Source organism: Myotis brandtii, unplaced genomic scaffold (genome assembly GCF_000412655.1).
Source record: "Myotis brandtii unplaced genomic scaffold, ASM41265v1 scaffold137, whole genome shotgun sequence".
NCBI classification, from domain to species: domain Eukaryota; kingdom Metazoa; phylum Chordata; class Mammalia; order Chiroptera; family Vespertilionidae; genus Myotis; species Myotis brandtii.
The window spans coordinates 1349426-1363323 of record NW_005354874.1 but is presented as its reverse complement, the minus strand read 5'-3'; the positions used below and the strand labels follow the sequence as shown (position 1 = coordinate 1363323).

Here is a 13898-nt window from a genome sequence, read left to right as displayed (position 1 = left end):
CTCTGGGCAGGTTCACTGCTGTAATAAGTGATTGCATATTGAAAGGATCATTCTGGATTGTTCGGTTTTCAGTGGGCTGGTAATTTTGATCTTAGATGGATGCCTCTTTCTCCAGCACCTGGGTCAGACTCCAAGTTAAGTCAAAGACATCCTTTATGTGATAAGCAATGTTACTTGGGCACTGTAGAACTGTTTTCCCTCTTAGAAGGGTCATGACATCCTTCATTTTCTGGAAGTCATAGAAACAACTCTGTTCTTTTCCCACTCAGTTCTAGTATTTGTAAATGTCAGTAACTCCCTGAGATTTCTACAGCAGGGCTGTGTGAAGGAACACTATCCAATAGATATTGGGGGACTGCATGTAACTGATCCAGGACCTTAGTCTGGCCTCTCTCCTTAATTAATGTTTACTCTATGAAGGGCAACCCCAACTAAGTTAATGAGTAATGTCATATGAACTTCGCCATTTTGCCTGATTTCCATGAGGTGGCTCTCTGGTTTGAAGTAGATCGCCTCCCATTAATAACTTTCCCAAGACCTTGCAGAGTCTAAGGAAAAGGTTGGAGCATAAAAATATAACTCAATTAGTCTAAAAAAAAGTCACCATGTTGAATAGAAGGCCAATGGCTAGACTTTCAGGAGTGTTTGGGCACATGTAACCACAGTGATGGAATGCCCATCTCACAGCTGCCTCAAAGGTATTCTTTAAATAAAATTTAAGTTACTGCTTCTCTTTATTGTACACAATGTCCTATAAAGAAGATATATGTCCACAATTAAGCTTTGAAAGAGAACCATGGGGCCAGTTCCATTTAAAGGGAATGAAGTCAAGCAGTAAATTTGCTGGTCACTCTTTTCATATGGACTGTATCTTAGCCAGCAGTTGGTCTTTGATGTCGCAACAATAGCACTGGGCCTCGGAGGCAGAGGAGGCCCCCATCATCGAAACTGGTCCACATTCATTAAAATGTGGACACCCGCGGGCAGGGGAGCACGCATCAGGGAGCACCGGGAGTGGGCTCCAGGGTTGCAGGAGGCCGTTACCAGCGTAAAATGGCCATCTCTTCTGCACCATCTCCCCTGCCTGCTGTGTTCTTTACTCTATTTTTAATTGAAGTATGACATATGTATGGACAGACGCACATACGTGACTATACAGCTAAATGGGATTTCACAAACTGAACACACCTGTTTCACCAATACTGGGATCAAGAAACAGAACATGCCCAGCGCCCCAGATGGCCCTTGTACTCCCTCTGGTCACTTCCTTGACAAGGGTAACTAAGGTCCTGACTAATCTTCCAACAGCATAGATTAGTTTTTCCTGGTTATGACCCTCACGGGAACAGAATTGCATGGCATGTACTCGCTTGTGCCTGGCTTCCTTCACGCAACATGACACTTGTAAAGTTGTACATGTTGCCTGTAGCTGTCGTTTGTTCATTCCGAGTATGCGCATTTACTGCAGTATTATCTATCCTATTGTTGATGGGCCATTTCTGCCATTTCCAGTTTGGGGCTGCTTTCTATAGTGCCGCTATGAGCATTCTTTTCCAGGTCTTTGAGTGCATACAGGAATACGCTTCTGTTGGGTATATACCCAGGGTGGCTAGGATTGCTGGGTGAGAGGGTACACGTTACATCCTGTTTCAGTAGTTACTTTGGAAAAACAATTTTCAAAAGTGTTCATATCAGTTTACTTCCCCATAGGTGTTCCACATTCACACCAATACTTTGTGTCTTCAGAGCTTTTCTTTTTTTTCCATTTTGTCATTCTGATGGGATAACAGACTGTTTTCACATGTTCAGTGGGGATACATTTTAAAGTTATTTTTTAGCTATCTACCCAGTCAGTGCTCACTTTTGTGATATTTACCAAATTAATAAGCTACTAAGATAGCTAAAATGAGACTGGTCCCAACTCAACATTTGGGGTTCAAAGGGAAAAGAAGAGAGGGCGCTGTAGAACATCCCTGAAGTGTGGGACACAACCCATCACAAATAAAACAGAACAAAGGATCAAATTCACTGAGTGCCCGTGGCAGTCAGGAACTCAGGACGAACAACAGAAAAAGATCTAGAACCAGAGTGGTCCACAAGCTGATTAGATATTAGCAATGTAATGCCATAAATAAAAAAGAAAATAGGAAACTATGGAAAACATTGAAAAAACTCTGACCACTTGTTCCTCAGAAGACCTTGGGACGCACTGAGGAAAGAGACATCTGATTAGTCCCAGGGAAGAGGTTCTGGCCGGCAACAATGATTCAGAAGCGGAATATCCAGCTCGCAGAGCTTGTGGAACTCCTGTCCCAGGCATGTCCTGTTTCTCCTGTTACCTCTGAGAAAGGAGGGTAGGAAAGGGTGCCCCTTCATCAGTGAAAGTGGTTGCAGGCTTACATTGTTACAGCGCTACAGTGATGAGTAACATATTGGTGGGCACAGTTCCATCCCTACCATGGAGCACATGATTTTTCAGCAGTGAAACTACACAAGGGAGACCATTCAGAAGGAAGGTGGAAAGAGAGGGATATGCGTATCTTGACTCTGAAACAATCTCTGATGGGCAGAGTCCTGTGCTGACAGAGAATTCCACGGCCTTTTCCAGCTCTAATTTCTCAGAGGCAGGATCCTCTGGGCTCTATCCTTCCCCTCGACCTGACTATGTGCAGCTCCACAACACAGCCCTAGGTCATGGTTGGGTCCCACTGGAAATGTTCAGCACGTTCATTGGGCATCTGCTTGCTGGGACATAGCCACATAGTTAGGGAGGGTGGAGATGGGGACTCTGCTCAACCAGGGGGCCAGCTGCTTCCCCAGTCTCTTCTCTCGAGCTGCCCCTGTCCTTTCCTTCTCCCATATGAGAGAATAAGCCTCTCTAGAAGCGTCATCGACTGGCATGAGGCAGAATGTGTGTCAGCCTCATGGAGTCAGCTTGGACTAGATCAGTTCTCTATGTGAGGTGCTCAGAACAATCAGTTTTTAAACCTTGATTTCCTGACATTGTTCTGCCTCAGTTTCTTCGGCTGCAAAATAGAGATAATCACCATTGGGCTATGATAAAGGTTACAATTGTAAATACATATAAAGTCCTTACAGCAGTTCTAGGCACAGAATAAATGTTCAGTGTTAGCTTTTGCATCATCATCATCATCAATTCTGAAAATAAACTTCAAAATTTAGTAGAATTACCCCATGAGGATGTCTATTCTTAGATATAGAAAATGAAATGTGGAGTTGAAATGACTTACCCAAGGTCACACTGCTCTGTATTAAACCATTCCTATGAGTTAAACCATTCCTATACACCAAGGATGGTCCTCACAACATTATAACCTCCCAGCAATGTAGCTATTATTGTCCCATTTTACTGAATAGGACAAGAAGCACAGAGAAGCATGAGGCTTTTGCCTAAGGGCAGACATGTAAGTGAGAAGCAGAAGTGAAATTGACACAAATCCACAGCTCATGCCTTCGGCCACTCTGCTGGGCCTTTGTGACTAGTTTTGGCTGGTGGGGTGCTAATAGAGTGACCCAATCAAAGGCTGAAGTGTGCTGTCTATTTGGGCTCACCTCTGCCTTTCTGTGCATTTTCATTGCCATGAGAGAGATGCATGGCAGGTAGCCTGCTGGTTGCACAAGTATGGGAGATGCATAGAAGACACCCAGACCCAACCCACAGCTTGGAGTCTATCCTGCCTAGATCTACTGAACTCCAGCCAACCCACAAACCCACGAGTGTGAGAATACATGCTTATTGTTACAGGCCACTGAGTTTTGGAGTAATTTGCCATGCAGCATAATTGGGTAATCTATAATAATAAAAGCATAATATGCTAATTAGACTGGACAGCCAGATGACCTTCCGGATGAAGCTGGGGCTGCGAGGGCCAAGCCCCTTGCATGAATTTCGTGCATCGGGCCTCTAGTAGCTAAATAATACCTGACCTGTATTAAGTACTTTCTGAGACTTGTAACTTGCAAGAAAAAGAAGCATCTTGACCAGTGCTTCTGTATTGTGTATATCACTAACCTGAGGGCCTTGTTAAAAATGCAGATCCTGACTCGGTAGTTCTGGGTGGGGCCTGAGATTCTCATTTTCTAAGGAGCTCCCAGGAGTTGCTGCCACTGCTGCTCCACAGACCACACTCTGGGTACAAGGGTGGAGAAGTCCTCTGGAGCTTCTCACCTGCATCTCTGGGTCACAACTGCACCTGGTGAACATCAGGGCAGTGGATGGGCCACCTTATATATAAGGGAAGGACAGTCCTTGCCCTTCAGTGAGAATGCTATGGGTGTCTAATAATTCACACTCTCCTAATAACCAGAGTGGCCAGGAGGTTGGCTCATGTTGACATTTCCTCAGCCCACTTCTTGGGCCAAGGGTTAGAAACACCTAATGAGATCTCCCCCTTTACTTTTGTCCTTTCTACTTCCTGGAAATTGAAGGTGCCCAGCAATAAACTTGACTTCCAATTCATTTTGGGCTCCTAACCAATACCATATTTCCAAGTCACAACGTAATTGAGTCCCCAGGCAGGAGCTACAACCCCTATATCTGCTTTTCTTAATTTTCAGTCAGGCAGGGCCTAGGGAAAGGGAGCTTAAAGGAAGCCGAGTCTTCTGCTGGGACACTTTTCTAACCTGTCTTCCTGCCAGCACCTAACTTTCCTTCACCACCACCATGGCCACCATGCCCTGGAGAATCAAGCCCCGTGATATGTTTGTACTTTGGGCATGCTAACCAAAACAGGAGAATCCTTTCCAAGGAGACAGTACCTTTTCTCTTCCTTTTAGTTTTTCATACTCTCTTGTAGATCACACATCTATATTTTAACTGTAGAAAGGTAATCCTGGGATTCAACTTCCAAATTCTCTGAAGTTTTCCAACGATGTTCCTGCGCTGTTTAGATTCTAAATATGTTATGTGAGCACCTTAAAAAGATCGCCATAATTTCCTAATAAGCTAAACATACATTACTATATTACCCAGCCACTCTGCTCTGAAATATTCACACAAGAGAAACGAAAGCATATGTTTATGCAAAGACATATACCTGTATGTTCACAGCACCTTTATTTTAATAGGCCCAAATTGGAACACAATCTAAATGTGCTTTAATGGGTGAATGGATAAGCATACTAGTATTGTAGTTGCATACAATGGAATACTAATTTAAAATAAAAGGGTCAAATGCTTTATGCTCAAAACAACATGGATGCATCTTTGCAAAGAAGCTCACTGTATTGTACATTCGGTATGATTCCACTTATATAAAAATCTAGTGACAAAGGCCTGGAGATTGCTAGGAATGAGGGATGAATCACAAAGGAGCATGGGAAACTTTTGGAGATATATTTCTTCAACATGTTGATGGTGCTGATGGTTCCATAAGTGTCAAACTTATCAGATTGTTCACTTTAAGTATGTAATTCCAGTTCAATGTATGTCATGTATAGCTCAATAAAGCTGTAATAGAAAATAATAACACACTGCCATTTCCCCCTCATCCTCTTCCCATCTCTATCTCCCTGGAGTGGCTGGGAGCCAAGGCATGTTTGTTATGTGTCTCATTGGCATTGGCATGAATATTCTATCTGGATGCCTGAGGGAGTAAGCTAACACCGGGTGGCCTATGACATCATTTCCAGCTTCCTTGCATCCCTCATATAGATTCCAGCCACACCTTGTTATTTTTGAAAATAGAGATGTAGTATCCAGCAGGAAGCGGTCTATTGCATTCACAGTCTTTCTTTTTTTTTCTAGGCCCTTTCTGTTAAACATCTGGGGGTTGGGGGTGCCTCAACTACAAGTCTGGCAGCCCAGGGCCCCAAACTTGAAGCTAGAACTCTCCCATTTCATGGGCCCTGCAGCACGGTCTCTTCCCGGGGGAAGGGCTGTTGCTCTGTTACAGAGGGGCATCAGTCACCGAGAGTGCTCCATGAAAGATGACTCGGTTTACTAACATGTGCATGGGTCAGGCTAACAGGAAGAAGGGGTAGTTAACCTACTGTTTTTACTTCTACTCAGTTTACAGAGACAACTTTCCAGTGACACATGCTGGTCTGTGCTTGGGGAGTTGATGTAAAGCTGTATTTCCCAAGGCACCGTGGCCTCTGCCTTTTTCAGGCATTGGATGACACACCTTTGATGACTTCCCATGGCAGCTCATCCTCCCACCTAAGATAGCAAACAAGCACCGGATCAGGCTCTCAGGAGAAAGACGACCAGTTAGCTCTTCAAACACCAGCAATTTGTAGGCTTTGCCTAGGCCTGACCTTCTCATTTCTAAAATTTTGAAACTCCCAGATTCGGGGGCGGCTGGTATGGCCTGATTCCATTGCTGCCCACAGCACACCCCTTTCTGAGGCTAACAGACTTCAACTTGGTTAAGGACAACAAGAAGCAGCAGATGCCACATGAAAACTCCACATCTTACCTTTCCTACACCATCGCTACCTATAGAAGTCATTGCTATCCCCATGACTTAGGTTTGAGTTGTGCTTTGTTTTGTTCAGGTTCTCCTAGAAGCAAAACCTGAGACAAAGAGCATACCTGGGAAATGAGCCCAGGAAACTGGAAGGGGAAGGGGTCCACATCTTACCTTTCCTACACCATCGCTACCTATAGTATTGCTATCCCCATGACTTAGGTTTGAGTAGTGCTTTTTTGTTCAGGTTCTCCCAGAAGCAAAACCTGAGACAAAGAGCATACCTGGGAAATGAGCCCAGGAAACTGGAAGGGGAAGGGGAAAGAAGGCAGAGAAAGGAAAGGGCCATAGGTTATGTTATCAAGCGAGTCACTACCATGGGCAGTGAGTGAGTACTTAGTCCCAAGAGGAATGCTGGGCACCAGCATGGTGACATTATTAGCATAGTGCTCCACCCAACCTCTGCACTGACATGGCACACAAAGAAATAAGTTCAGCTCTTTGTATTTTATGATCATGGCTTCTTATGAAGTTATTATGGAAAGGGAGTACAGACAAGAGTTTAAATAAAATGTGGAATGGGATCTGTTTTTTTCAATAACACATTCTCTCACTGTTTCTTAAGCTCACTGCATATAATCCTGGGCCTTAGACTGATGCCAGATCCAATGGCCTAAGTAATCTTCTGTCTTTTAGGGGATGAATACAGACAGAAGGGTGCTCTTAGCCATCACTGAAGAAAGAGGCTTCATCACCATCTTTTCTTTATAAATCGTAAAGTCCCAAGCCAAGGTTGCAAAAGAAAGACTTTCTCAGAAGATGAAAGAGAAACAAGAGAACCACAAAAACCACTAAAACATTGTAAGATAAGACCAACGAAGACAAGTTACAGGAACCGAGATAATCAAATCTGGAAAAGACAGGAACTATTAAATAATAACCTTCAAGTCTTGCAAGAGATGTTTTTTGAAAAGAAGAAATCAACTGCTCGTAATGCTGGGAAGAAAAACACAAACATGAAATAAGATTTAAAGGAGACATTACAGGAAGAATGTTCTGACTCTGAAGGTTATAAAAAAAAATTAGATGGCATATAGAAGATGGTTGTGGGATCCTTTCCTTTGGAGGCTTTAAATCCAAAATAGATTCTTCTTTACTGAATGGGTAGTTCTTATGAGCTCTGAGGTTTCCCCCCAGCCTCACAGATCAATACCTGCTAGAACACGGCTGAAAGAACATGAATGAAGAGGTTGCACAAATAATGTAACTTTCTTCTGTTTTGTATACAGGAAAGTAAAATTAAGAAATACAGTTATAGTGTTTCAGTTCAAGGTGGTGGGCCAAGCATTTTTGTTTATTTCTTTCCCCTCTTCAAATTCTCTTGAAGAGTCAGATAGAATATAAATATAAATCACTACAGAAGTGGAAAGCTGAAAAGGGATCACCTATGGAAGAAGGAATGATTTCTGGTATATATAAAACAAATATAACCCATTGAAAGTGAAACACTACAGAGCTGAGAAAGTGAAAGAAAGATCTCAAAAAAGTGAATTTCCCTAGAAGAATTCCCATAATAATATCCAGGATACTAGTAGAGGCTGTGTTAGTTTCACTACCAGTATCTACTTGCAAGAAATGAAAACACATGTGCACAGAAAAGCTTGTCCAAGAACATTGACATGGTCTTATTCATAACTAGAGGCCTGGTGCATGGATTTGTGCACCGGTGGGGTCCCTTGGCATGGCCTGTGGGGATGGGCCAAAACCAGCAGTCCAACCCTGCCTGCTGCTCCTGCCTGCTGCTCCCGTTCATCCTGGCCCTGCTGCGCCTGCCACAGGCTCACATCCAGTCAATCCCAATCGGGAAAGGCTCGTGCCTCCACAGGGCTGTTGAGTGGCTGACCCCTGGTGGTCAGTGCACGTCATAGTGACCGGTCGACCAGTCGTTCGGTCACTTAGGCTTTTATATATATATAGATTTCCAAAGTAATGGAAATAACCCAAATGTCCATCAATAGGGAAATGGGCAAATAAATTGTGGTATAGCTATACAATGGAATACCACAGAGCCATAAAAGGGAGAAATCTACTTATATATACAACAACATTAATAATTTTCAAAAACATTATGTTGAGCAAATGAGGCCAGACATACCAAAAAAATGCATACAGTATGATTCCATCTATACGAAGATGTGGAACAGCCAAGATTAATCTATGGTATAGGAGTCAGACATTGGTTGTCTCTGAGAGGAGTGAATTGCCTACAGGGGTACACTAGAAGACTATCTGCGATTATGGGGATGTTCTATATCCTAATTTTGATGGTAGCCACATGGGCATATACAATTGTCAAAAATGAAATTGAACCTTTAAGGATTGCTAGTACTAATCTATAATAATAAAAGCGCAGCAGAAAACAATCAGAGCAGCAAAATGAAAACAGAGTTTAAAAAATGAGGATAGTTCATCTTACATAAACCATAATTTTAAAGAAAATGGCACTACAATGACATTGTTTTTGGTGTGTTAAATCACTGTTACAATGCTACATAATAAAAAGTAATTTCTTTTACATCTCAAAAAAATTCTCAACTCTTCTAAGGTAATAAAAACATATAAAGCAATTCCCATTTAAAGTCTCATTGAATATTTAAAATAATTCTAGGGTCTGTTTGAAAAAAGACATTTATGAAAAATTTTAAGAAAAATTTTTTTTAATGAAAGAAAATTTGCCATAAAAAACATTTTATGAAAATACATAAAATGAAGCTACTGTGGTGTTGATAAATGAACAGAGAAAATGAAGGTCAAGAAACAGACTTATGTGAAAGTGAAAATTTTAGTATATGATAAAAGTGTTATTTTGTATCCATGAATGTAGAATGAAGTATTTAACAAATAGTAGGACAAGTGACTATTCACTTGGACAAAAAAAACAAAGTTGTATCTTTATCTTTTCTTTTAAGATATATTTTTACTGATTTCAGAGAGGAAAGGAAAGGGAGAGAGAAATAGAAAGATCATTGATGAGAGGGAATCATGGATTGGCTGCTCCTGTATGTCACACACTGGGGATGGGGCCCAGAACCCAGGAATGTGCCCTGACTGGGAATTGAACCATGATCTCCTGGTTCATAGGTTGATGCTCAACCACTGAGCCACACCAGCTGGGATGTATCTTTATCTTAAACCTTACACCCATAAACAACTTCAAAGTAGATGGTAGTCTTAAACAGACAAAAATAAATAAATAAAAATAGAAGTGTTAGAACAAAATATATTTAGAGATTTTGACAATCTTTATTTGAGGAAAACTTTCTAAAATAAGGCAAGAAAACCAAAAGTCATAAGGGAAATGATTCAGGGTTGATTACATTTAAAACGGAAAGTTTCTGCATGGCCAAAGGCAGCATAAACAATGTTAAAAGGTGAGTGCAAGATTGGTCCAAACATTTACAAAGTTCATGAGACAAAAGTTCAATATGGTTGATAATTAGCAAAGTTGGCCACAGTAATTCCGCCCCCCCCCCCCCCCCCCCCCCCCCCCCGGGCTCCTGTTACTTTGCTGGCCCTGCCATCAGGAGGATTCTATTTCCTCCCCCTAAAATCTGAGCTGATCCAGTGATTTTTTTGCTGAATAGAATGTGGCTGAAGTGACATTGTTCAAGTTCATCAAGAGGCCTCTCAACTTCTGCTTTTAGCCTCTTGCTGTTCTGAGTCCACCATGTAAAGAAATGCGGCTAAATCCTCCTTGAGGATTAAAGACAATATGGACAGAGAGCCAAGGTGACAGCCAGCACCAACCATCAGACATATGATGTCATCTTGGACCATCTAGCTCATGTCAAGCCAACAGAAGGCTGTTGCCATATGAGTAATCCTAGGCAAGATCAGCAGAACTACCCAGGTGAGTCCAGAGAAGGTGCTGACACATACACTCATGAGCAAATAAAAATGGCTGCTAAGTCACTAAGTTTTGGGGTGGTTTGTTATGCAGCAATAGCTAAGTGGGACAGTTATCCACAATTATAAAGAATTGTAGGGATAAGAGCAAACACACAGCCTGGGAAATGGGCAGGCAAGTCACATAACAAGAAACAATGGCTGTTGACTTGAGTCAGAGCTGAAGGAGTCTTGTTGGACTGAAACAAGAACTTGGGCTCCACGGTCAGCCTGCCTGGGTCTGAATCCTGGCTGTGCCCTACCACAGCCTTGGGCAAGTTACTCAGACCGCTCCAGGCCTCAATTTCCTCATCTATGAAGTGGGTATATAAATACTATCTATCCCATAGGGTCATTGTAAGGAAACTTACTTGTATTAAGTACAAATGAATGTTTTGTACATATAATTGTTTTCTTACTATTATAAATTAAAGACATATGAAAGAACTAATCTGCGTATCTGATCAACATGAGCCAAACGTATTTCAAGGAGGAGATAAGATTTCATTCAAAAGTGGAAAAAGTTGATGTCTTTTGCTTTTACTGCTATAAATAGCTCAGGTGAACTTTTGAATCCAGAGAATCAGTGAGTACAAGAAGCTAAGCTGGTTTATTGAGTGCAAGTAGAGGAATAAGAGGGAGGAAGTGCCTATAAGATTATAGTTAGGAAATAGAGAACAAAGACATTTAGCTACATTTCAGAGTTTGGTTTGCTTTAATGTTACTGTAATAATAACCAATTTGATGTTTTATAACACTTGCTTAAATGTCGTCTTAATGAGTTGTAGTTTTACTATTTAAAATCTATAGAAATTCATGGTTCTAAATCTGGCTGAGATTTAGTAGAGAGACACTTATTTGAATTTCAAGTAAAATATTATTATTATTGTTATTACCTATGGGTTATATAATTTGAGATGTTCTGTCTTCCAGGCTGCTTTTATTACATGTAATTGTTTTCTTACTATTATAAATTAAAGACATATGAAAGAACTAATATGCATATCTGATCAACATGAGCCAAACTTCTTTCAATGAGGAGATAAGATTTCATTCAAAAGTGAAAAAAGTTAGTCTCTGCATTTTTTGCACCTGTTGCAAACAACTGTGTAATTTCTTATTAGATATTTTAAAATACTGAAAATAGTACAAAGACTAACATTATTTTCATGAGCCACACATAGCCAATAGAGATAGTGTGCTCAAAGCATTTTACTGCCTCCTCATAGCATACCTCCAGCACAGGGAGTCACAGAGTAAAAAAAAAAAATCTATCCCCAAGGATGCTGAAATTACCAAAAAAATCATGTTAGGTAATGTTTTGTGTGTGTGTGTGTGTGTGCGCACGCCTGCATGTGTATTTTTATGTGTGTATGTATATATGATGTATCAATGTATTTTTATATATACTTATATGTTCGTATTTGACACAATAAAACCATCAAGAAGTTTGAAAATGTAAATTGTTAAAAGGCTTTCTCTCTTGTAGTCAGCATGATGACTTTTCCAAGAATTTAGAATACAAATATTCTTCAAAGATTTCTACACTACAAAATAACAAAAACAAATTAAGCATCTTCTAGCTGTGCAACCTTGGGCAAGTTACTTCACCTCACCTTTTTTTTTCATTTGAAACAGGGATAACAATAGTACTTCATTCATGTGGAATTTTTGCAAAGATTTTAAAAGCTACTATATTTAAAGCGCTAAGGACAGTGTCTGACACACGAAGGCATTTTACAAATCTTAGCTATTATGGTTGTTATTCTTACTACTATTTTATCAGGTGTCATTGATGTGTCAAAATCACCAGATCTTAAATATAAGAGTGGATCTCCTTTAAAATGATCCAAACACATACTACAATTTGGGTAAATAAACCTACCACTTTGTATTTCTAACTCCAACCTCCTATTTTAGAATGTTTTAAGCAGAGATAACCAAAAATAACATAGTATAAGCATTCATTTTCCAGTTGCAAAGAATGATGTTAGCAGCTTAAGATCACATAAAGCCAACACAGGAGTTTAAGAGAGGTTAAAAATGTCCAGTGAACAGAAAGAATATATCATCCGCAGTTATGTTTTCGAATACACCTGCTACTGGTGCATTTACTTCCTACGGCCTGAAAGCAACAGGCTAATCAATGGCTTTTGCAGAACTTCTTACCTAGTGGAACATACATTCTCCACTTGAATCATAACGCCTTTGGGGAATCAGAGGGCCAATGAAATAACTTTAGTCAGGAAGACTATAAAACTTTTATACTAACAAATTACAAAAGAGGGTTCAATTATGAACTCAACTGTTAAACTCATCATTCTGCCTGGATACGTGCATTGAGTGGACAGAATAACTGAACACTACTATAGGGTAAACTGAAGCTGGAATATCAGTAGCTCCTTGGGACCCAAGTGATTCCTAGGGGCATTACTCTTTCAAATACCCCATTTCTTCCGCTCTCTTGGGGCAGTTCTTCAGCCAAAGGCGCTTTGGAGAATGTAATCCACTTCCCCTTTTCAGTTGCCACTTCCACCAGCTGCTTCTCTCATTACCTTACTGTTCAGGCAGCAAAGGCCGGCCCCCGTTTCTTCTAATGATAGCAAGCACCTCATTAAAAAATCTGCCAAATTTACTTTTCCATGGAACATCACTTTTGCAGCTTTTCATGAGGCCACGAGGAAAGAAAGCATCATGTATAAAATATGACTTCCAGAAATCTTGAAGATATTAAGAATTATTCCTACATGACTGGTGGGTGTACCACAGTCCGTAGAATGGCAGTATCTTCCATTTCCGCAAAGGAATCCCATCAGTCTGTCCCCGTACCTGTCTGCCCACAGGAAAAGAGGAGAGGACCCCACAAAGTTAGGACATTTTCAGAAACGTCCCCAAATTAAGAGAACTTTAGGCTCTGGGGTGAAAACTTCCCTATTCCTGGTTTTGCATGTGTGCAAGGGTCACCTTGCTTTAGTCTATAACACCCAGGCAGAGAGAAAACTGGGTGTAATTCATCAAGAGTTTGAAATGTGTGAACTTTGGCAACTTTCTTAACCTCTCTGAACCTCATTTATTTGTGTGTGTGTTCTGTAAAGGGGAGATAGTAATAATATAGTACCTTATTAAGTCAGTTAGGTTTTGTAAAGCACTTAAAACAGTTGCATAGTAGCCACTGTTTTAAATGTTGAAGTGAATTCTCTCTTTAACAGTAAACCTTTCCGCAACAAATTACATAAAGAGGCAAACACTGAATAAGAGACAACGACTGTAAATTCTTTTGGAAACAATCCTTATCTGGGCATTGCAGAGCAAAGAGCTTCAGAAAGGGCTAACTTGCGGAGGAGACTTTAGGCGCCAGAGAATTCCCTCTGCTTTCGGAGGGAATCCCTGCAGACTTTTACCCATGCCCCAAGTGGACAGTTGTCACATCACTAGACCCAAGGGAAAGCGCTTTCCAAGGTAGCGGCAGGCCACCCTTACCTGGGCAATCCTTTATTAGGAAACCGAAACTCACCTTTTATA

At 40.9% G+C, this 13898-nt stretch overlaps 1 protein-coding gene across 1 annotated transcript in view; it reads right to left on the bottom strand.

Annotated features, from left to right (window-relative positions):
• Positions 1-13898, bottom strand: part of ISM1 (isthmin 1, angiogenesis inhibitor) — a gene marked incomplete at its 5' end in the record, with an annotated part of 72981 nt that overhangs the window by 58448 nt on the left and 635 nt on the right. The window lies entirely within an intron of this gene.